Source organism: Cupressus sempervirens, chromosome 9 (assembly GCF_028749045.1).
Source record: "Cupressus sempervirens isolate cs-2001-9-10 chromosome 9, ASM2874904v1, whole genome shotgun sequence".
In the NCBI taxonomy this organism is placed as follows: Eukaryota; Viridiplantae; Streptophyta; class Pinopsida; order Cupressales; family Cupressaceae; genus Cupressus; species Cupressus sempervirens.
In genome coordinates this window covers 200,078,552-200,104,119 of record NC_143126.1, presented here as the reverse complement: position 1 = coordinate 200,104,119, position 25,568 = coordinate 200,078,552, and the positions used below count along the sequence as shown (strand labels likewise).

The window sequence follows — 25,568 nt, the reverse complement described above, 5'->3', positions numbered from 1 at the left end:
TCTCTTCTTTTTTAATTGCTTCATGGTTTAGTTAGTTTATTTTTTTTCAAAGTTGATTTCTAAGGTTTTTTTTGTTTTCTTAGCTTCTTCCTTTCTAATTGCTTCATGGTTTAGCTAATTTCTTTTTTTTTCAAAGTTGATTTCTAAGGATTTTTTTAGTTTTTTAAAACTTAAATAATTGTCTTCTTTGTGCCAAAATGAATTTTTATGTATTACTTTTAAGATTTGTACTTTTGAGATTTGTCTATGTGATTGTAGAAATAATTATTTTATTTTATTTAGGGTTTGTATATTATTTTAAGAAATATTTTATTTTATTTTTAAAATAGAAATTTCTATTTTCTTTTGAAAGAATTTATTTTTAGTGATTCTATTTTTAGAAAAACTATTTTTTAGAAGTTTCTATTTTTAGAAATTTTTTATTATAAAAAATTCTATTTTTAATAACTCTATTTTTTAGAAAAAATATATATATAAATAATGGGAATAATTGTATTTGAAGTTAGCAAGAGCCTACACCACAATGGTAAACTATGTGTTTCTTATTTGGGAGGCCTTAGGTTTGAGTCTACTCTAGCATAATAAATAATAAAAATAATTAATCACAACAATCTTGAACTAATTTGAACTTGTGAGAATTGTGGTTTTAAGACCCATATATATGAGAATTATAGTTGTAAGGATGGGAATGGCTTACAATAAGTGTTGGGGTCCACAAGTGGTTGGGATCACTTATTGGATCTAAATCAATAAAGTGGTAATATGATACAATGAATAAGGGGTTTTAAAATGAATTAACATGATATAAACTCCTCATCTATGTTTAAGTACTTAATTGAGGTCTTGACTAGGATGGTAGTGATAGAAGATACTTTATTGAGGTCTTGCATGGTTAGTAGCCTTGTTTGTATGAGAGGTTTATTGATGTTTTATATGGTCACTTGAGTGTTGTTGTCTAGATAAGATGAAATGTAAGGATTAGATGAAACTCAAGGATTAGCTTCCATCCATGTATTGTTCATTCTAGTTTAGTGTGTGTTGCCTATACATTTAAGTATTGATCTTGAGATTAGATAGACTAATAGGATCTCATCCTTTGATTTGTGAGATTGGTTTTGTGGTTGATATCTATATGGAGTCTATTTTTATCTCCTCAACACAAAGAGAGTGATCCTACTTTCGATTCTATGAGGTAGGGTGGATGGTAATGTAGCCTTTACTATTGAGATATATTTTGACGTCATGTACCAATACTAGATTATTCTGTAGTATTTACATTATCATGACTCATCTTTGGACTTTTTTTAATCTTCTTATCTTATTATCATGTGTTATTTTTACTTATTGATCATGACACTTTCATGAGATTTATATGTACTTTAATTTGTGTATAATACCCTACAACATGTGCAAGTGGATGTAGAGTTTTTTGTATTAATTTGGATATTGTATTGGTGAGATTTTTTAATCTCATATGTGATAATGTTCTTAGTCATTCATCTAAATTATATGAGATGTGTTTATTAATTATACTCAATGGAATTTAATTTATATCCTTGATTCTACATTTTGGAACCCTTACAAATTTGTAATCGATATTTTGAGTTGCATTTTATGCATGTATTATCTTGTCGTTACTTGCTTTGGCCTTGTCAATGAACTATATTATTTTTACATTATTATTAGTAAACTCTAAAAAAAAACTATTCAGTAAACTTAGTTGCATTATTTAGATTAATCTATGTTGGGTTCCCTAGTGGGACATTATATCATGTGGACTTCACTATGTGAACTTGAATCATAGCATGTGCATTCATGGCATATTAAAATATCCTTCAATTTTCAAAAAATATTGCCTCTAACTCCTTTTTTCTCACCCCCTCCCATATTTAGGCAATATATTGCCCCCATTTTAAACCCCCTAATATAAACCCGCACCATGTTGTATTGCCCCTTTAGTGAAGACTTTGTAGATTTTCAATTACCAATCCCATAAGATGTTGACACCAAATACTTATGAATAAGTGGTTAAGTTATTGTAACTTTATTACATGTCACATACATGGAAATGGTTAAATTTAAATAAATATTATTGGGACAAATTGGCTTCAAACCACCTTGACTTTTGATCAATTGTTTGTTAAAAATAAAAATTATATTTCACAAATTTCTTAATCTATTTTTTGTTGTGCTCTAATAGTTTGTCTTGCTTTATTTCTAATAGTTTCCCTCTCTTATTTTGTTGAACTTAATTGTTTTATCAATTTGTAACTTTGTCCTTATTATCCTACAAATTTCTTACCCCTTTCAAAATCTTTCTTTATTTTAATAAAAAATATATAATTTAATTTTTTTATCTACTTGTAAAATTTAAATATAAAAATAACTAAAATAGATTAAAAAATTACAATCTAATCTTTTAGAAAATCTAATTATTCAATAACTATTTCCATTTTTTTTAACTGTCTCATTATTTTTCATGAACTTGAAACTTTATATATATGAAGAGTAAGTGCGTCGGAATTTTATATCTAGGATCTTGTCTCTATATTATTGCATTATCTCTCATATTTAATCAACAAATTGTCTTAAAATACAAGGAGAAAAAATGGAATAAACTAATTGAGTTTTGCTGTTAGAAAATCTAATTATTCAATAACTATTTCCATTTTTTTTTAACTGTCATGTTATTTTTCATGAACTTGAAACTTCATATATACGAAGAGTAAGTGCTCAGGAATTTTATATTTATTTTATATCTAGGATCTTGTCTCTATATTATTGCATTATCTCTCATATTTAATCAATAAATTGTCTTAATATACAAGGAGAAAAGATGGAATAAACTAATTGAATTTTGCCGTTATAATCAAATAGCGATTGATGAAACCTAACCTTTTTAACACTTTCTGTTTATTCGTATTAATATGGCCATACGCATAAGTATTTCCTTGATAACAAGAAATTTGCCGTATGCATTTATCATCGTGGAGAACAAGGATTCTTGTCGTATACATTTTCAATTGCTTACAGAAATTTCCTTCGCCATTTCTATGCATTGTGAAGACCGTCTATAACGCTGCATTTCATCTTTGAACAAAATACTAAGCGGAGTTATCAAGATTGCATCAGAGTTCATCATGCTATTTATATAGGGAGTTTTATGTAGTGGTAATCATTACACTTACAATGGCCACCTTTTACATAAGCTATCTTCAGCTCTCCATGCTTTTCTTTCTGATAATAACTTATGCCCAAATGTTATGCTCTGCAGGGCAAGATGTAAAGGTATAAATTTGGAGTTTGTGATTATCTTATTTTATAATATTAGATTTATGTTTCTTATTGAAATTGTGAAAAAATTGTTTTATAATCAATATTTCAAATCACATTATATAAATAATTAGAAATTATATTCTTTATCAATTATATTTTACAAAATATGTAATACTTGTAACAATTCAGCTTTATGTGGTCTACATGGGCAGCACTCCCGCACAAGAAAATGGAGAGCCTTACACGGCAGGAGTTTCATTGCACCTTGAAATGCTTCATACTGTGCATGGAAGGTTATATTATATCTTATCTATTCTTATATGGAATTGTGATTTAAATTATACTTTTTTTTGTGTGTGGAAAGTTGTGATCTGTTAAGCTCAAACAAAACGGGGCTTCGAACCAGCCAGAAAAAACATCAAGTCATTAAAACAGTTGAAAAAAAATTGGATTTGTTATTATTATTGTATTATGACATTTAACATTCTTGATTATTTGTAGTTGTAATTGATTGTTTTATTCACCTCTTTGTGTAAGGTTTTTCGCCTCTGATTTATAACTTTGATAAAAAAATGTTTTCCATGATTAAAAAGATATTCTAAGATAATTTTATATAATTGTAATGCTGTTATTAAAGTCGGGAGGCAGCAGAGAAATCTTCGAAGCATAGTTATGGAAAGAATTTCGGTGGATTTGCTGCCGTGCTTTCTTCATCTCAGGCCAACCAGATCTCAAGTAAAAGAAACTATTAATTTATTTCAATGGCTATTTTTCTTACTATTTTGGAAAATATATACAGCCCTTTAATTAATCTACATATTTGGTGTACAGATATGGATGGCGTGGTCTCAGTGTTTGAAAGCAAGAAGCTGAAAACCTTCACAACAAGATCATGGGATTTTGTTGGCTTTCCTGCATCTGCTCAGAGCAATAATTTAGATTATCAGAATGATATCATCATTGGTGTTTTGGACACAGGTGAAATTAGCAACACAAGGAAAGATTTCTGGTTGATAGAACTTTTTATGAACATTTCAACATCCATTTTAACTAAAATTTGAATTACAAAGACTACTTTTATCATTGAAAAGACTAGTTTTAAAAAATGTTGTATTGTAGGAATATGGCCAGAATCAGAAAGTTTCAGTGATGCTGGATTTAGCCCAGCACCATCTAAATGGAAGGGTGGATATCACACAACATCAGACTTTCCTTCCTGCAACAAGTTAGACTCATTCATGCTCTCTTCTCTTTTGTTATTATAAACAGTATTAGTAATTCATTAATTTACTTATAGAATTAATGTATAATTTCTTTACATATATTGTGAATGTACATTAATATACATGTATGATTTTGGTCTTAGTTTCTACTTCAATAATAACCTCTCCTAAGTCTATATATCTCCTACTTATCAAATCTATATATATTTTTACCAACAAAAACTATACACCTTTTTAGTGCAATTTAAATTGGTTTATTACATTATTTTTCCTATGCTAAATTAAGTTTATATTATTTGTTTAAGGATTTTTTTAAAAACTATTACACAAATAATGTTTTTAATACAGAAGTCAATAAAATTCTACTGATGTAGCTGAAAATGAGACCAATTTATTAGGAAACTTGTGGGGGCAAAGTATTACCATAGTTTCTCAGATGATCCACCACCTGAAGGAGATTATTTGTCTCCAAGAGATGGAGATGGCCATGGCACACACACCTCCTCTACTGCTGCTGGAAATCATATAAACAATGCAAGTCTCTTTGGCATTGCTCAAGGAGATGCACGAGGTGGGATCCCTGGTGCAAGAATTGCAATGTACAAGGTTTGCTGGCTGGATGATTGTACTGAAGCAGACTTTCTTGCAGCATTTGATGATGCCATATATGATGGCGTAGACATTATTTCTGTCTCACTTGGCACATGAGATTTTCCTCTTGACTACTTTGAAGATGGCATTGCAATTGGATCATTTCATGCAATGAAGAGGGAAATTTTGGTATCAAATTCAGCTGGAAATTCAGGACCTTATAGGTCTACTGTTGCGAATTACTCTCCATGGTCTCTAACTGTGGCTGCAAGTACCGTGGATCGCAAAATGGATGCTAAGCTTCTTTTAGGAAACAACTTGTTTATACAAGTAAATATCTCTCTTCTATGAAAATTTCTCCTTGTCTTTGTTTTTTTAAATGGTTCTTAATGCTTAATTTCAATTGCGTTTAATCTATAGGGAATTTCTGTAAACACATATACTATGGATCAACCATGGTATCCTTTACCATATGGAGAAGACGTTGCTAATGTATCTGGAGGCTTTAGTTCTGGCGACTCTAGGTAATAAAAAAAATTTAAGTATACAAATTTTGAACGGTAAATTAAATTAAAGAATAGTATATTAATATTTTTTTTTCTCATCAATGAAAGGAAACTTTTTATTATAAATAATTTATATTTTGATAAGGAATTTATAAATATTGTTTTTGTATTTTTTAATTTTCAGCACTTGTGCATTAAGTTCTCTAGATAGCATCAAAGTGGTGTTGAAATATTAATTGTGGTTGGTCGTTTCTCCCTAGAGCCAAACGCCTACCTACCTCCCTAATAGCTTCCAGAATGATCAAATGAATTTATTGCATGGTAGGTGAAAATTTTAAAATCTGAAAAGAGGGGAAAAAATATGACAAAAGGAATGATTTGATTCATTCGACCAGACAAGAGCGAGAAGAAGAGCAGATCAGAAGTTGTAGAGAAGGAAGAAGAGAGAAGTGATTAGCAGATCCAAGCATCAGAGTGCGGAGAGAAAAGGAAGTTCATTTCGTGCCTGTAGTTGCATGTGTTTCTTCTCTGATCATTTTGTAAGTTGAATTTTTTATTGTTTCATTCATCCTGTTGAAGCAATGATTGCTCCAGGTGTTATTGTATACAACCGTTAGAGCTGCAAGTTTGAAGTTTAAAGTTTGAAGTTTTATCAATTTAAAGTTTAGGGTTATTTTAGGGTTTTCTGGTTGAAGCCGAATGTTCTCATATTTTGTAATAGTTTGAATCCAAGTTGAATAGAAAGCAAGCAGGCATACTTGAATCCATTTGTCTTCCTCTATTCATTGCATTTGAAAAGTTTTATTTGGAAGCTTCAAATACTGGCTCTCTGGTTCTAATGGTGGAAGTTGTTCACGTTATAAATCATCACTCGCTGAAGTCTTGTTAAAGTCTTTATTTTTCACAATGGTCACCGAGTTCACTCGATGCTTCCTTCTACCGAGCTCCACCCTGTAGTGGTTATCGAGCTCACTCGGTATCTTTTGGCCACCGAGTTATTGTTCTTTGGTTACCGAGTTCTCTCGGTAAGGTCTTCTGTCATTCGATTCCTTTGGTTATCGAGCAAGAAAAATTGTCACTCGGTAATAGTGTTTACCGAGTTGTTTCTTCATCTACCAAGTTGCTCTTCATTTACCGAACTAACTCGGTAAGCTCTCCTGTCACTCGGTTTCTTAAGTGCCAAGCAACTTTTTGGCACTCGGTAATAGTTGTTGCCAAGCAATTTTTTTAAGTTTAGGGTTGTGAGTTTTGAAGTTGTATTAATATTTCTCACATAGTATCAGAGCTTTGAGGGCCCACATCCAAAGTGAGTTAGGGCATTTATTTTCTTGGGATATTTATCATGGCAGGAGATGCAGGAAAGATATGGCAGCGGCCACCACCTTTCAATGGAAAAAATTATGATACATGGGCAAAGAAGATGAAGATCATTATGGTTGCTAATGATTTGTGGGAGTTTATAGTTAATGGATTCAATGATGTGACTGACCCAGTTTAGTATGTTGTCCTCACAAATGCACAAAAGACTCATTTAAAAGAGTTAAGGAGGAAGGATGCTAAGGCATTAAGTTTGATTGAAGCAGCAATGACAGAAACTATTTTTCTCAAGATTGCAACAGCAAATTATGCAAAGGAAGCTTGGGATATCCTTGAGATGAACTTCAAGGGGACTGATAAAGTTCGTACAGTAAAGCTGCAGAACATAAGGAGGGAGTTTGAGAACCTTCAGATGAAGGAAAATGAATCAATTGCAGACTTCAATTCAAGGACCTCTAATGTGATTAACCAGCTGAAGTCAAATGGAGAAGACTATCAAGAGCAGAGGATAGTGGAGAAGATATTGAAGATTTTATCTCATAAATATGAAAATTTGGTCATGACCATAGAAGAGGCAAAAGACCTCACTGTTTTGAAAATGGATGAGTAAATGGGTACACTTCAAACCCATGAGCATAGGATCAATAGATCTACTTCTTCATCTTCTCAAGAGAAAGCATTCAAGGCTCAATCAAATCCAAGAGGAAGGGGGAGAGGAGGAAATGGCTCAGGCAGAAACTCCAGAGGTAGAGGCAGAGTTAATGGAGGACAAATAAATGATGCAGCAGAAAGCTCAGGAAGAGCAAATGGAGCAAGTAGCTCACAAAATACTTCAAGAGGAGGCAAGAAAAATTACAACTCAAATAAAAGTAATGTAGAATATTACTACTGTTATAAATATGAGCATTATGCAAGTGAATGTTGGAAGAAGTAAAATAATTAGTTAGGACAAGCAAATGTGGCTGATGTGAATATGGGAAGTGGACCCAATGCTGCTACCTTCATCATGTGTAATGTTGGTGAAGAAGGAAGCCCTGAGGTTAGGTACCTCGACAGTGGATATAATAACCACATGAGTGGTAATGAAACCTTGTTTTCATTCATTAACAAGAGTTTCAAATCAAAAATTAAGATGGGTAACAATGGAACCCTACCAGTTGTGGGCAAAGGATCTATTATGGTCCACACCAAGAAAGATGAGAAGAAAGAAATACAAAATGTGGATTTCGCCCTTGGTATGAAGCACAATTTGATGAGCATTGGTCAGCTCATTCAAAATGGATACAAAGTGTCGATGGAGAATGACACGTGTGTCATTCAAGAAAATGGTAGGAGCAAGAACTTACTTGCAGTAGTTCAAATGACAAAAAATAGAATGTTTCCCTTGAGGATAGAGACATGTTTCTCATTTCAAGTTGGTGCTGCACCTCCCACACAATCAGCTCTAAGGAGAGTGATTGAAGACCCCTTATGGCTATGGCACCTCAAGTATGGTCATCTTGGCTATGCTAGTTTAAATTTATTGTCAAAGAAAAGAATAGTAGAAGGTTTGCCACGCATAAAAAATTCATGTGACAAGTGTGAGGCTTATATTTTGGGTAAGCAACATAGGCTTCCCTTTAATTCTGAAAATTTTAAGAGAGCTAGATATCCACTAGAGTTAGTGCATATTGACCTAGTCGATCTTATGCAAGTTACTTCCATTGGGGGGAGTACTTATTTTATGACATTCATAGATGATTTCAGTCGTAGGACATGGGTGTAGCTTTTAAAGAACAAATCTGAAGCATTTGATAAATTTGTAAAATTTAAAGGCTAGGCTGGAAGAGAATGTGGACATTATATAAAGGTCCATAGATCAGATAGAGGAGGGGAGTATACCTTCAATTCTTTTGTAAATTTTTGCAGGAAACATGGAATAAAGAAAGAGCTCACAGCCAGCTATACACCACAACAGAATGGAGTGGCTGAAAGAAAGAACAGGACCATTGTTGAAATGGCAAGGAGCATGATGAAAGAGAAATGTCTCCCAACTGAATTTTGGGGAGAGGCTATGGCAACAATAGTTTACCAAATTAATAGGTGTCCTACAAAGGCAATTCATGATAGAATTCCAATGGAAGTATGGTCATGAAGAAGATGGACAGTTGAACACCTAAGGGTGTTTGGATGTGTTGCATATGCATATGTGTCTAAAGAGCAAAGGCAGAACTTTGATGACAAAGGTGTAAAATGCATTTTCACATGGTACAGCCCAGAATCAAAGGCATACAAATTGTATGACCCATTGAACAAGAAGATGATGCTTTCAAGAGATGTGGAATTTCTTGAAAATAAGTTTTGGTATGGTCCAATTGATGAGTCACTGAGCACCTCAAGTAAAGTGCCACTTATGAGTGAAGAGGATGCTGATGAACAACAAGAAGAAGGAGTAGATAGAAGAAAAGGCAAGCAGCCTCAGTCATTACTGAGCTTCTTTAGGCATGACCAAGTGTCAATGCCAAGCAGTAGTAGTGAAGATTCTGATCCCACACTCTCCTCCCTATTACTAAGAAAGACCAAGAGTCTTAGGGAGATATACCAAGATGAAAGGTATGAAGATTATGATGAGAGTGTTAATTTTGCATTATTTTCTCATAGTGATCCAATTTATTTTGAAGAAGCTATTAAGGAGAAGGGATGGTGTGAGGCCATGGATGAGGAGATAGATGCCATAGAAAGGAATGAGACATGGGAGCTAACTGAATTGCCTCCCAAGAAGCAAGTGATTGGAGTTAAATGGGTCTATAAGACCAAATGCAATGTTGAAGGAAAAATTGATAGGTATAAGGCAATGCTAGTAGTCAAGGGCTACAAACAGCAATATATTAGCAACTATGATGAGACCTATACCCCGGTTGCAAGAATGGAAACCGTGCGCACTGTAATAGCAATTGTAGCTCAGCACAAGTAGAAGGTATTCCACATGGATGTGAAGTCCACCTTCCTTAATGGTGTATTGAAAGAAGAAGTGTATGTGGAGCATCCACCTATTTATGAAGTTGCAGGTGAAGAGAATAAAGTATATAGATTGAAGAGAGCTCTTTATGGGCTCAAGCAAGCTCCACGAGCATGGTATAGTAGGATTGACTCATATTTGATGAGCAATGGCTTTAGCAAAAGCAATGGTGAGCCTACTCTCTACATCAAAGCAAAAAATGGAAATGTGTTGATTATTTTCTTGTATGTAGATGATTTAATTTTTTCTGGTAATGACAAGGCTCTAATTGGTGAGTTCAAAGAGGCCATGAAAAGTTAATTTGAAATGACAGACCTAGGTCTCTTGAAGTACTTTCTAAGCATAGAAGTAAAACAAATGCATGATGGCATCTTCATCTCTCAAGAAAAGTATGCAAGGCAGATCTTGGAGAGATTTAAAATGTAGAATAGTAAGGCGGCCTCCACACCAACAGCAGTAGGTCTAATGTTGAGCAAGGAAGACTCTAGCAAGAGAGTGGATCCAAAACTATACAAGAGTATGGTTGGAAGTTTAATGTATTTGACTGCAACTCAGCTAGACCTAATGTATACAGTAAGTCTAATTTTAAAATTTATGGAAACTCTAAAGGATTTCCATTGGCAAGCGGGAAAGAGGATCCTAAAGTATGTGAAAGGTACCAAGGGATTTCAAATTTTGTATACTGCGAATAAAAATTTCAAGTTGGTTGGTTACATTGATAGTGATTGGGCTGGAAGTATAGATGATAGAAAGAGCACTTTCGGATGCATGTTTCATATGAGATCGGGTGCAATTTTATGGGCATCCAAGAAGCAACCTATTGTTGCTCAATCTATAGTAGAAGCTGAATATATAGCAGCAAATGCAGCAGCATGTCAGGCTATTTGGTTAAAGAGGATCTTGACAGATTTGAATGAAAGGAAAGAGGATGGAACCATAATTTATTGTGACAACATCTCACATATTGCATTGTCCAAGAATCCAGTTTTCCATGGGAGAAGCAAACATATAGAAATCAAATATCACTTCATCAGGGAGTTGGTGGAGAATGGGGATATCAAAATAGAATTTTGTAAGTCTGAGAAGCAGCTAACAGACATATTTACTAAGCCATTAAGCATTGGGACTTTTTTACACCTAAGAGAGTGTCTTGGTATAGTTGATTTGGATCAGTAGTGATCCTTATTTTTTGGCTCGGGATAAAGGGAGAGTGTTGGAATATTAATTGTGGCTGGTCATTTCTCCTTGGAGCCAAACGCTCACCTACCTCCCTGACAGCTTGCAAAATGATCAAATGAATTTATTGCATGGTAGGTGAAAATTTTAAAATCTGAAAAGAGGGAGAAAAGTATGACAAAAGGAATGATTTGATTCATTCGACCAGACAAGAGTGAGAAGAAGAGCAGATCAGAAGTTGCAAAGAAGGAAGAAGAGAGAAGTGATCAGCAGATCTAGACGTCAGAGTGCAGAGAAAAGGAAGTTCATTTCGTGCTCGCAGTTGCACGTGTTTCATCTCTGATCATTCTGTAAATTGAATTTTTTATTGTTTCATTCATCCTATTGAAGTAGTGATTTCTCCAGGTGTTATTGTATGTAGCCATTAGAGCTGCAAGTTTGAAGTTTAAAGTTTGAAGTTTTATTAGTTTAAAGCTTAGGGTTATTTTAGGGTTTTTTGGTTGAAGCCGAATGCTCCCAAATTTTGTAATAGTTTGAATCCAACCTGAATAGAAAGCAAGTAGGCATACTTGAATCCATTTGTCTTCCTCTATTCATTGCATTTGAAATTTTTTATTTGGAAGCTTCAAATACTGGCTCTCTGGTTTTAATGGTGGAAGTTGTTCACGTTATAAATCATCACTCAGTAAAGTCTTGGTAAAGTCTTTATTTTTTGCAGTGCTTCCTTCTACCAAGCTCCACCTTGCAGTGGTTATCGAGCTCACTCGATATCTTTTGGTCACTGAGTTGTTGTTCTTTGGTTACCCAGTTCTCTTGGTAAGGTCTTCTGTCATTGGGTTCCTTTGGTTACCAAGCAAGCAAAATTATCACTCGATAATAGTGTTTATTGAGTTGTTTCTTCATCTACCGAGTTGCTCTTCATTTATCGAGCTAACTTGGTAAGGTCTCCTGTCACTCAGTTTCTTAAGTGGCGAGAAATTTTTTGGCACTCGGTAATAGTTGTTGCCAAGCAGATTTTTTTAAGTTTAGGGTTGTGAGTTTTGAAGTTGTATTAATATTTCTCACAAGTGGAGGGAAAGATTGTGCTTTGCAACTACACTAGTGATCCACCAGACTATTCAGTTTTTATTGCTAGTGGAATTGGTACCATTATTGTCTTAGATGATTTTAATGACACGGCTTTTGTTTGGTTAAACCTTGCTACTGTGATAAACAATAAACAAGAAGAACATGTATTGTCTTACATCAACTCTACAAGGTAACTATTTCAAATGGATACTTTATATCTAATCAAATAGATATGTTGGTAACCAATGTGTTTAATAAATTATTTTGTCGTTGATTAGCTCTCCTATTGCAAGAATTCAAAAAACTACAACTCCCAAATCATTGGCACCCATTGTAGCTTCTTTCTCATCCCGCGACTTCAATCCAATTACTTTTGACATTCTCAAGGTAATTTTTTTCCATCATACTAGATTGAGTTTCAAATTTCACATTTTAGTAAAAAATTCAAATGTAAATTATAAAAATGAGATATAATTTATAGTTAATATAAATATTTTTGTCCTTGAGAGAGCTCTGCTAGGGTTTTCTTACTACATGCAAAATTTTAATTTTTTTTGCGTATAGGCCCTTCGCTTGCACTCCCCTTCTGTCGGCACTTGTCATACCGCATTTACTAAGGGAGCTTTAGGTGAAGATATAATGGCTCCGGCTAGCAGTGAACAAGATGTTTCTAGTGTTCACGCTGCTGCTTCGGACTGCTATGGTGCCGCCACCGAACAAATGCTCGCGCAAGTTTGTCCCGAAGGTTTTCCATGAGGTAATCCTGATATTATCCTTCTTTTGCAAAAATTTGATGTTGTATGTGACTGGTTAGAGAAACATACCTTGATAGGGTATTTTATTGGTAGGACTCCTCTTGAAGCTATGCTCAGAGAATGGGTCAAAAAATGCTAGACTCCTCATGGAGTTTGCCTTGATGCTGTGCAAGACCTTACCAAAGGTTTTTTTTTATTTCTCTTTGCTAACTCTTCGCAAGAAGATGTGCTCTTTAACAATGGCCTTTGGTCTGTGCATTCCTCTCTGCTTGTTTTTCAGAAATAGTCTCGAGACTTCACTATCTCAGATGATAAAAAGCTTAGGGTTCCTATATGGGTCGAATTTCTAGGTCTACCCTTGCCCTGTTGGCCTTTCATTGATTCTATTGCCCAAGCCCTTGGAAAAGTTGTTACCAAGGAGCCTAAGAAACTTTTTAATGCTCGCCCTCAACGGTGTGTTTGCGTTAAAGTTGATCTTTTCAAAGATCTCAAGGATTCTATGGAAATCTAGATTGGAACTCAAACCTTCTCACGGAAGGTGCTTTACTTGAACCTACCTAACACCTGTTATAGGTGCTAGTCTGTGAAACACAAGATCAAGGATTGCCCTTTGGCTATGCCTAGGGTCAAACTCCAGCCTAAAGCGGTGCCTACTAAATAGGCCAAAGGAAAAAAGGAAGAATGGGTTACTGTTGGGTGCAAGGGCAAGCCTGCCTTGAATCCCTTGGCCCCTAAGCCATCCTATGCGGCGATTACCGCAATTCCCCCTACTTCCAAAGAAGTGTCAATGCCTGCTAGCATGGAGATGCCAGCGGTGTAATGCCCCACCAAGGGATCCAAAAATTTTTACTAAGTTTGCCAAACAATTTTTTTTTTTACATGAAAGATAAAACCATTCATAACATTTGCGAAAGCAATAGCAACAATTCAAATGAAAATAAACATAACATATATACATAACAAGCTACATTCTTTAAAGATCTTTTAATGTTGTATCACATCTAAATTAACTATTCATCTAACATCCCATACTTATGAAATAACAATGATACATCCAATGTACTTAAACAATATACAAGTGTTCTTTTGTAATTATATTTTAGTTTAGCTCAATCATCCACTGTACATATCACAGGGTATGAAAGCTTAAAAGAATAAACATTCAAGTAAATAAAATACATCATCATCATCTAATATTAATCTATGATGCAATAACATAAATGAAACCACATATCATACATGATGTACATCATCACAAAAGATATAAACATCCATCACAAAAGATAACCATATATCACAAACAAAAATAACTAAGTGCACGGTTCCTCCCAACCGTAAATAGTATCATTAGACCATCGTGGATCCTAGCCATCCCTCTGTGCGTAACGTTCCAAAGCACCGAAGAGATCATTGGTATTAACATAGTAGGAATGTCACTCCTAAAACATCCTACTAACATGTAAAGTAAAGCATAATAAATCAACTAACATATCCAAAGTAAAGAAAATCATCAATATAAGAAACATACCAGTAAATACATCCATCATAAGGTATATTATCTATCATAATGCTCCAAGAACATAATGAAGAATAAATAGCAACCAAGGATACTCCAGTCACGGTGTCTCAGACGGATCTCAAATGATAAGAGTGAAAATACACTACCACCCAACCGCCGTGGAACCTAAGTGGTCCACTCCCACCATGCTGAGGAGATAATCTCAAGTCTCAAACAGGATAACAATTCACGAAGCACAAATCTCTATAAGTCCAAGAATCCTAAAAGTATACTAACTCAAAGGTTTCATCACACAAAATCGACATCTAATTCCTAGAGGCACACAAAGACATGTAGGAAACTTACTCTGCAAGCAAAAAAGTGTCATCGCATTTATCACATACAAGTTACCCTGGTAGTTAGCTAAACTCCATGGGTCCATACTGATCTCATGCGACCACTAGTATCCTCTCATACTGACAAGGCATACTACAGAATGCACAGTCGCAACCATGCGTTCTCACTAATCCCATCCTAGCCTGTACAAGCACTCAAGGCATGTGCGAGAACATCAAAACAATTATCTTTTTAAGTTCATTTAATCCTCATTTAGTGTATAAATGTTATCACTTATTAACCAAACTTATAATGAGTTACCCTGGCAGCCACTTAGGGCCCCGGCCCCCATTGCAAGCCACTTCCCAACACTACAAGTAGATTACCTACCCTAAGCTCATGGAATCATAAATCTCAAAATCATAAAAGATAATCCATAATAAAATCATCAAATATGCATAAAAGCATCAAATATCCATAATAAGAATCATCAAATCTTCAAGATAAGAATCATCAAATCTCCATGAGCATTTGAAAAAGCATCCATAGAAAATCATGACCACAATAGTTCTCTATTGGCAACTAAAAGCATCACTGATAATCATAAGTATCAATTGGTTCTCAATAACCAAAATATATCTCAAGATAAATGGTTCTCAACAAGCAACCAAGAATATCTCAAAATCATACTGATCGAAGACTCCAAAATGGTTGAGTCAAACATGTCACAACATGACATCATCAAGAAATAAATCCACATTTCAGTCCTATCATGGCGACTAGAAAATAATCCAAGGATAACTGATCGATGACTCAAAAATTATTAGCTCAAGTGTCTCATACACATACCTCTCAACTTCACACATGAAGACTGATGAACAATAACAATCAGTAAATACAAACATTTCATAGAGCATACGATCACATTACCATGGTTGGGCTTATAAAGATCGAGACCAAATAAGATCAACATGCTATCATATCTCATAACCCTCGAGCCTCTGGTAACATCCTAGGACTGGTCAACACTAGATAACCCAAAACCCAAAACAAGAAGCATATAGAATACACGATGCAAACACATGTTTTGGTTTACTAAATTCACATAGTTGAATAATGTGTAGAGTTTTCAGTTTTCTATTTGCAAGTATACTTCAAGTGTTTTAAGTTTCATCATTTGACCTACAAGTCAACCCAATTGTTCCCTGATAGCATTACCCTTCCATTATTAAGAATTACATTCTAAGAATAACTTAAGGATAAATATTTACTCATTAAATCATTTGCTTTATTCGCTAAGATCCATAGTACTAATTGATCAACTCTTCCTTAATGTTACTTCTACATTTCAACATAATCAAAGGATCATTATTCATTCATAAAAGAACTAATTATCAATCTTCGATTAAGAAGATTATAACTTAATTAAAATGATCAATTTAATTTACCAATTAACATAGGTCCATATTATAATAGTCTTCAATTAAATATTACTAACTCTTCACCAGCAAATATCTAAAGTCATCATTCAAGTCATAAGAATAAGACCTATCAACTTGATATCAATATTTCTACAATCTTATTAAAAGAATTATATCAATTAAATTTTCATTACTTAACTTAATTGTTAATTAAATCTAATTAACTCTTATTGATTGATTTAATTAATAATTACATAATCATAGCAACGTTCCAATTAATATCAGTTGACTAATAACTAACTATAATTTTGTAAGTTAAAAGTCATCTATAATTTAGTACACAAATATTCATATTCCTAGTTCAATAATAATAACTTGTTAATATTTAATAACAAGCTATATTGGAAATCTTATTAATAAATCTATAATGACTACATTCGTCATTTTTTCAAAGAATACCAGCATTCCCTTAACAAATTTGTATTATCATTAATCTTTTCAAATAATACTCTATCGCACAACTTAATTATTAATATCATAGTTATAATATCAACTCAATGAATATCAATTGATTAAAAAAATCAATTATAATCCAACTCCAAAAATTATTATTTTTTACCAAACTTCAATCAATAAATAATCTCCACTAGATTAACTCTAATCAAATTTGTTGATATCTATTTAAACCATTATTTATTAATAGTTTGCTAGTCCTTACAAATATTAATAAGTAATAAACTCCTCAAACTATACATACTCGATCTATAGAATCCTTCCATAAACTCATTAGTTAATATTTGGCTAACTCTTAACTCCATTAAGGTATTCAAACGTATTAACCAATAACATAATAATTTAGTCTTAATCCAATATCATTCAGAATTTTTAAATTTAAATCAACATAATATAAATTATCATCTTACAATTATTTAATCAATATTAAAATCAACCATTAAACTCCATTTTCTAATTGTTCTAATAATATTTTGTCTATATAAATGTTGTTTGAAAGAGATCCCTATCACAAACCAATAAGACTCATTGTAGATTTTAACATGAATAATCTCCTAATTCTTAACATTATCATCTTCATTAAACAACTCTAAAATTGTTTAATATATATTAAATAGCATTCAATATACATTATAAAAAGTCCACTATATAAACTATATTAAAATCTCTTTTTTTTTAAATTTTCTCTCATCCATTTACTTAGATTGACTAATAATTAATTACACTTCTTCTATTATTAATTAATCTTAATTAAATTTGATTTAATTAGATTAGATAATAAACCATATAAAATTAATGCATATTAATAAGATTCTAATAAGTGAAGATTTCAATAATATCTTTAATTCATTCCATGCTTTGATATATATTATTTTTGTGAAGTTTAAGCATAAAGAACTCTTGGTTATGGGAAATGGAGAAATATCTGTCTTTGAATAAAATAGTTTCAGTACGAAGGCCATATCTTCCTAATGAACCGTTGGATCGAGCTAAAATTGAAATATGTTGGAGAGGGCCAAGTTGCGCTAATTCTGACTAGAGCGATCGAATAAATTCGATCACGATAAAAAAGTTATGAATAACTGAGTTCGGGTCTATCCAAGGGGCAGCGACAAGATAATTAAAAATTTCTTCTTAAAAGGTAATTGTTCTCTAAATTTATCTAATAATTTCACTAATGGATTTGGCCATAAATCTTGAAACCATTTTCAAATCTATTTCAATTTGATTCTAATTCGAACCCAAACCCGTTTTCTCTTTTTTTTTAAATCCATGCATATAAAATTTCCAAATAAATTTAATTGCCCAAATTGAAAATGCATACAATAAAAATATGAAATTCCTCAGAAGACATATGGAAGACACGAAGAAGAAAGGAATGCATGATGAGGAAATAGCATAAAAAAATCATAAGAATCTACTCGAATTCTGATGCTAATTCGCTCTTTCTCAAAAAAATTCACAAAGCAAGCTCCCTTCTTCAGAGTTCTTGAATCCTCCAATGCTCCAATTGCTCTCCACCCCCCATTCCTAAGCTTCTATGAATACCTGAATATAAAGAGCTCTCAAGAAACCTTTGGATTGCTTCTTGAAACTGTTGAAAGGTGTCACCAATTAAGCATAGGTCTTTTCCAACATTTTTGATGAGTCATAGAGTTGTAGACACCTTGTGCTTAATTGATGCACTAACCTTCGTGTTGTTGACACATGTTAATTCCCATGCAAGCTTATAACTCCAATTTACTTTTTAAATAATCTCTATTTAAATTTTATAACTTTCATTTTAATTTTTATAACTTTTATTATTATTATTTTATTTATTACTTTATTATTATTTTATAATTATTATTAATTTTAATTTCTAGTTTTCTTTTATTTAATTCCTTTTCTCCAATAATTCACATTTAATTAATTACAATCAAAATATCAAAGATCATAATATTTTATTAATTTTCTCAAATAAATAATTTATTAATTAAATCTATTTATTAAGACTTAATTAATGGAAAATTCACCATAGACTTCCAAGATAAAATATGAAAACCCATCATAGAACAAATCATACAAAATAAATCTAAAGGATTAAAAATCACGAAATATGTCATCCGACATATTCGGTGGGTATTCAACTCAGATACTTGTCCTAATTTTCCAATTAGGAAAAATGGCTCAAAGGGTTGGGATTTGGACTTGAGAATTTATCTCCCCTCTCTTATCATTGAGATAATGTGATAGGGTACGCTCATCCTGGCAATTCAGGCAAGTCGATACCTGGTACCTGCAACTTGCATAAAAACTATGCATGTACAAACATAATATATACTAAACTAAACAGACAATGGTAGGAAGTGGTGCATCGTGTAGATCCCGACTAATAGGTGACTACGACTCCCTTCTTTAACCACATCAGACACGCCATACAAAAGCAAACACGCAAGGCAAACACGCACACCATACACATGCAAGTATGGGGTAAGTATCCATAAGAAGGCACATATGATAATAAATCATCTTACTAATCATCATTAATAACTGAAAGCAATGTAATAATCATCATCAATAATTGTGAACACTAAAAATAATCATCATACATACATGAAATGTAGAGTTTAAGTAATCTCATCACATAATAAACTGAATCCATAGCACAATATCTAATAATCTCAAAAGAATGTTGCTAAACAACAACATAAAACTAGTTCTAAAAGAGTTCAGCAACGATAACAAAATGTGAACCAGGGGCAGGCACTACAAGCGGCTTCCATTGTACTTGTTCTGGGGGTTTCGTAGGTTTCAAACCCTGCTGGTTCGCAAGGGATCAAGGCGGTCGCCAGGGCCTCACCCTTGGCTGGGGCTCGTACTCCTCTTGTAATTTTTTCCATAGTACCACCAGCAACAAGGCATTCTCACAGTCCTCCTGGACGTGCAGAGATATCAGGGGTAAAATGGTAGGCTGTAAGTCTAGAAGATTTCCCATCTGACTTCCACCCAGTTTCTACCTTTTTGCAGAATAGCTACTCCTCTCTGGAGGATGAGGATGATATGGAAGAGTTCTAATGAACTTCCTCTCATGGAATGTTTGAGGTCTTACAGACCTCCCCAGAAAGTTCTATGTCCGGGATACCCATCATAGATTTGGGAATTTAGATTTTTTTTGCCTGCAAGAAGTTAAGATTTCTGGTTTCATGCTTTCTGCTGCATGCCACGTCATTTGGTAGGATATCATTATGTTTTCTGCTCAGCATGAAGCTAGCTGAGGTGGTGTAGTTACTCTCCTATCATCTCGTCTTCATTCTGCTATTATCTCGCATAGTTTTGACCCCACACACCGTATTATTTAGCTTTTGCTTTCCTTTAACAATCATTCTTTCAGAGTCATTAATGTTTATGCCTCCAATGATGTTGTGGAAAGGGCACAAATGTGGGTTTGGCTTGCTGACAACTTGCCCCTAGCTACTTGGGTCCTGTGTGGGGACTTCAATATGGTTGAAGTGGCCTCTGACAAACATGGCATTCTGCCTTTCTGTTGGACAGCTGGGGAAAGAGAAGCCTGGTTTTACATGCAAAATAAATTGGGCCTTTTTGATCCCAATACAAACCGTCACCATGGTAGTGGGGCCTGGCACACTTGGTCCAATTTTTGAGCCGGTCTTGACCACATTTTGAAACGTCTTGATCGTGCTATGATCTCGACGCAATATTTTTTCTCCTTTTCTAAAAATCGTGATTTACCTGTCATTCCCTTGACAGATGTGATGTTGTCCGACCACTATCCCATTTATTTTGGCATTTCTTGGCAAACAGCTATCCCCAAGGTGGCCAAGTCTAAATTCTTCCTCAACACGTTTGTGCTGTTGCATGCTTCCACCATCTCCCACATCCAACATGTCTGAAATTTGGAGCCACGTCCACATTCTCATCAAGGTTGGATTCAATGGTGGAATGATGCCATTACCAGAACTGCTCGATTTTTGCACATCTATGGGTGTTAGCTGGCAATCTTCAAAAAATGATCTTATGAAGCCAACACCCTTGCCCTCAAAAAAGCCTCTAAAGCTCTCACCTTCAACCCCTTTGATGTGGATTTACAAATTCAGCTTGCCAAGCTTCACCATGATAAGAAAATTGATGATAACTATGTTGCCCGAGGAGCTCAAATCAAAGCCCATCTCCACTGGTTGGAGGTTGGTGACAAAGCCTCGAAGGAGTTCTTCCAAGCTCTCTGAGCCCATCATACCAATGTTGGGATTAAAAAGATAAAACAGGGAACTGATGTTCTTTCTAGTCTGCTCGACATCCTGCAAGCATTTGTTCTTCACTATGAGAACGTCTTTGCTTCATAGGGCAATTCAGTTGCTTCGGAGGAGGCTCTCAGAAAGTGTATCGTTGTTACTCCAAACTGCTTCACGGTTGAGCAACACACTTTCTGTGAGTAACTTCTTTCCCTCCGAGACCTTAAAAAGAAAGTTTACTCCATGGAGGATGAAAAATCTCCTTGATGTGATGGATTTCCTTGTGAATTTTACAAACATCTTTGAAAGCAAATTGGTCTTGATCTGCACAAAGTCTATCTTGAAGCATATCATTCTAAAAGCTTAGGAGTGATCATAAATAAAGAAAATATTAAATTTATACATAAAGCTTGTGATCCTAAGGACATCTGTAATTGGAGGCCCATCACACTCACGAATGTGTCTTATAAGATCATTGCCAAGGCCCTCTCTCTCAAAATCTGCCATATGCTACCTTTAATTATGTAGCCTGAACAAACTGGCTTCATCAAATCCAGATATATTCTTGACAACATCATTGCTATTTGGGAAGGTATGGAATGGGCCCGTAAGTCCAAGCAGTAGGCTATCTTTTTAAAGATAGATTTTGCTAAAGCCTATGATCGCATTTGAATGGCCCTTCATTTTGGCTATGCTTCAGGCTCTAGGTTTTGGCCCCAATTTCCTTCAGTCCGTGGAGATGCTCTTTGGTGATGCTAATACTTGCATCACCATCAATAATTCACAATCTGAGGCTTTTGGACTTTTTCACTCCATCAAGCAAGGTTGTCCACTAGCTCCAGCAATTTATGTCCTTGCTGCTGAAGGTTTTGGTTATATACTTGCTCACTCTGTGTCTTCAGCACTGATCCGTGGCATTTCCTTGCCTGATTTTTCCTGCTAGTTAGTCAATGGTCATTTTGCTGATGATTCTTTTCTTACTCTTCTTGAAGATGAAGAAAACATAAAAAATGCTTTAAATTGTCTGGACACTTTTTGTCAAGCCTCTGGCTTTGCCATTCAATAGCATAAAACGCTCTGTTACCACTAGTCTTTCTTGCCAACTCCACCTTGGCTCAGCCAGTTTCAATGGAAATGGGTTACTCATAGAAAAATCTTCTGCTTTCTTGGCATTCCCTTTGCTTTCCAGGCTTCTCCTGTGGAACTTTGGAATGTTGTGCTTGCAAAGATTAGCAAAAAGCTTGATTATTGGATCACTAAGCCGCTTTCTCTTGCTAGTAAATTCCAGATTTGTTCTAAGATTTTGGTTGCCACCCATGTGTACTATTCTTCCTGTTGGGCTCCCTCCAAAGCTTCCTATCTCAAACTAGAATGTTTGCTCAGAGATTTTCTTTGGGCCTCTAGTTCTAACTATCATGGTTTTCACAGAGTTGCTTGAGATTTCTGTTGTCTCCCAAGGGAATTTGGGGGTCTCGGCCTGCTTTCCACTCAAAAGCAAGGCCTTGCCCTCTGTGCTAGATGGATTATCAGAGCTATTTCTGGAGATGAAACCTAAGAGATACTAGTAAGGCATTGCATTTCTTCCAGCTTTCCTATTAATAGACCGGCATGGAAGGGGATTGGTTTTCAGACCCTTCTCACTATGCGTGAACTAGTGGTCATACAGGGCTCTTTTGTTATAAAAAGCATCTGAAAAGCCTAGGAAGCTGTTAAACCTTGGCTTCGTTGGGCTGGTGATGAGTTTCGTAATGGGCTATCCTTAAATCAACAAAACATTTGGTGGTCTCCCCTGTTTGCCATCCAGGGTACTCCTCTTGCCAAGACTCAAGGTGCCAGTGCTCTGTGTTTCTTTAAACGTGGCATCCGCAATACCAAGGATATTTTTTCAAGAGTCACCATGAATTTTAGGTCATGGGAGGATATTCAAGTTTAGTACCACCTTGTTAGTTTCGATCGCCAGACTTATGACCTTCTGTTGTCTTCCATCCCTATGCACTTAGTTCATAAAGTGGGGATTCAGTCTGTTCGTCCTTGGTGGCATGAGTGGAAGTGTTATCCTACACTCCATTTACCAATTATAAGTCCAATATGGGGTACAGATGGCTTTCACCCCACCTTCCAATGGTGGACATGCTTAATCAATGGTGGCATTTGTAATCTTCACTTTCTCAATGGAGAAAATGTTTCGACACCATTACAGAACCTAAGATTGCCCACTTTGTTTGGTGCCTTGCCTTGCAAGGTCTTCCCCTGGGGCCTCTGCTCAAGCACATTGGGGCTCCTAATACCAGATGTCGTTTCTGTGGTCAACCTGAGTCCTTGTTGCATATTTTTTTGGTTTTGCAAGCGTGCTCAGAATTATTGGCACTGGATTCATGATTTTTTCAAGCCGTTCAGGCTCAAACCTTTTCCATGGCACATGATCCTGCTAGGTGATTCCCCCAGAATTCCTTGGAAGTTCTCTCAGATTTGGCATACTTTCAAGATGGAAATTTTTTTTTCTCTATAGAAAGATAGGAATGCAATTTTATTCACTCATAGTTTTTTGGATGTTAACATTGCAATATACACTAAGGCATGCATTTGTAATAATGTCATTATGCAGATACAGCTGCAAGCTAATAAAGTTGCCCTAGAAGTTGCACACTTATAGAAATTGTTAAATCATTGGGGCAATGCTCCATGCACCATTGCTAGAGTGCTTTCGGATGCCTTGGTCGATGCCTCTTTGTCTCACGGTCGCCATTCTCGACACCAGTCCTTTGGCTGCCATTCACACACGCCGCGCTCCCAAGGTCCCCGCCACTGCGCTCCCAGTGGTGGACATGGCAGTTGGAGGCGTCGCTCCACTTCCCCACTGTGTGGTGGTTTTGGCTGGTCCCCAGCTCCTCCCCCTGGGCAGGCTTCTGGCTGGTCCCCAGCTCCTCCCCCTGGACAGGCGCACTCTGGCAAGTTTTCTCGGCTGGCCTTGGCAATTTCTCCTCTGCAGCTAGACAAGAAGGATGCAGAGACTGCGACTACCTCAAATCCTGTTGATGCTGCTAATGGCTGGACTGTTCCCAGTCCGCCCCACAATCCCATTGATGCGTGGGGATTTCCTAATAAAGACAATCCTCCCTCTGCTGGTACTGCCTTGGCAGCCTGAGGTTGTTAAATTTTTTTTGATGAATAGTGAATAGTTTCTGGCTAAGGCCATGTTGTTTTTTCCGGCTTCGGCCGTGTGAACTCATTCGCAGGGTGATCTTGTATCCCCCAGCCCCTTTTTTGTGAATTGTAAACTTAGTAAATTTTATTAATTGAAAAGGACTATTCATCAAAAAAAAAAAAAAATTTTGAATCAAAGAACATAATATGATGATCTGTTTCTTATAATATAGAATTAAATTACCATCCATAATCTTTAGTGTTTGGTAGAGATCAAAAATTGTGTATTAGCATTATGGTTCATAATTTTAATAGAAGAATATAATAGTCTCAAATATTAAAAAATTTATATAATATCTAATTATCACATATCAATTTAAATTGGATCTACAAACATAATCTAATGTATAAATTGTTGAAAAATAATTCGAGTTATATAACTTATTATATTTGTCTATGGTTAGACTGATATTACAGCACCAGGAGTGGACATTCTTGCATCATGGGCTAGAAATTCTTCACTTACTGAAAATGGAGGAGATACAAGGATCTCTGACTTCAATATAATATCTGGAACCTCCATGTCATGTCCACATGCAGCAGGAGCTGCAGGATTTGTTAAGTCATATCATCAAGATCGGTCTGCCGCTGCTATTAAATCAGCTCTAATGACTACAGGTAATATACATTGTTCACCTCTTATTATACATCTTCATTGTTCATAAGATATTAATTTTTTAAATTTTTTTTTAAAAAAATTTCCTCAAAATCAGAACTAAATCTATCTTTAACAATACGTATTATCATCGCTAGAGATCTTTGACAATAAATAGAAAAAGAAAATTACAGAAATTTTAAATAGTAAATCAAAATACTAATACATATACCTTTTTTTTAACTTGTAATGCAGCATTTGTAATGGATCCAACCGGAGATGCAGAATTTGGGTACGGGGCCGGGCAAATAAATCCAATGAAGGCCATCAATCCAGGGCTTATCTATGATGCAGGAGTAGATGATTATATCAATTTCCTTTGCAAGGAAGGTTACAATGATACCACTTTACGTTTGATTACTGGAGATTTCAGTACTTGTGACTCTATAGAACCATCTACAAATGGAGCAAGAGAACTAAACTACCCTTCAATAATGGTAGCTACTAGTCCAGGGAAAGCTTTCAAAGCTGAAATACCTAGAACTGTTACCAACGTAGGAGATACCGTAAGTACATACAAGGTCATTGTATCCGCACCCTCTGGAATAACTGTAACAGTTGTACCAGATACACTTTCATTTTCACTCCTAAGTAATAAGTTGTCATATAATGTCACAATTGAAGGTGGATCTATGCCTGCTGACACATAAGTAATAAGTTGTCATATAATGTCACAATTGAAGGTGGATCTATGCCTGCTGACACATTAGTTTCAGGTGCCCTAACTTGGAGTTATGGGAATTACACCGTCAGAAGCCCAATCTCTGTCTATGCTCTTCCCGATGACATAAGTAAATAG

At 35.0% G+C, this 25,568-nt stretch overlaps 1 pseudogene; it reads left to right on the top strand.

Annotated features, from left to right (window-relative positions):
- The first annotated feature begins 2,927 nt into the window (after positions 1–2,927).
- LOC149538176 (cucumisin-like) lies at positions 2,928–25,568 on the top strand (annotated as a pseudogene).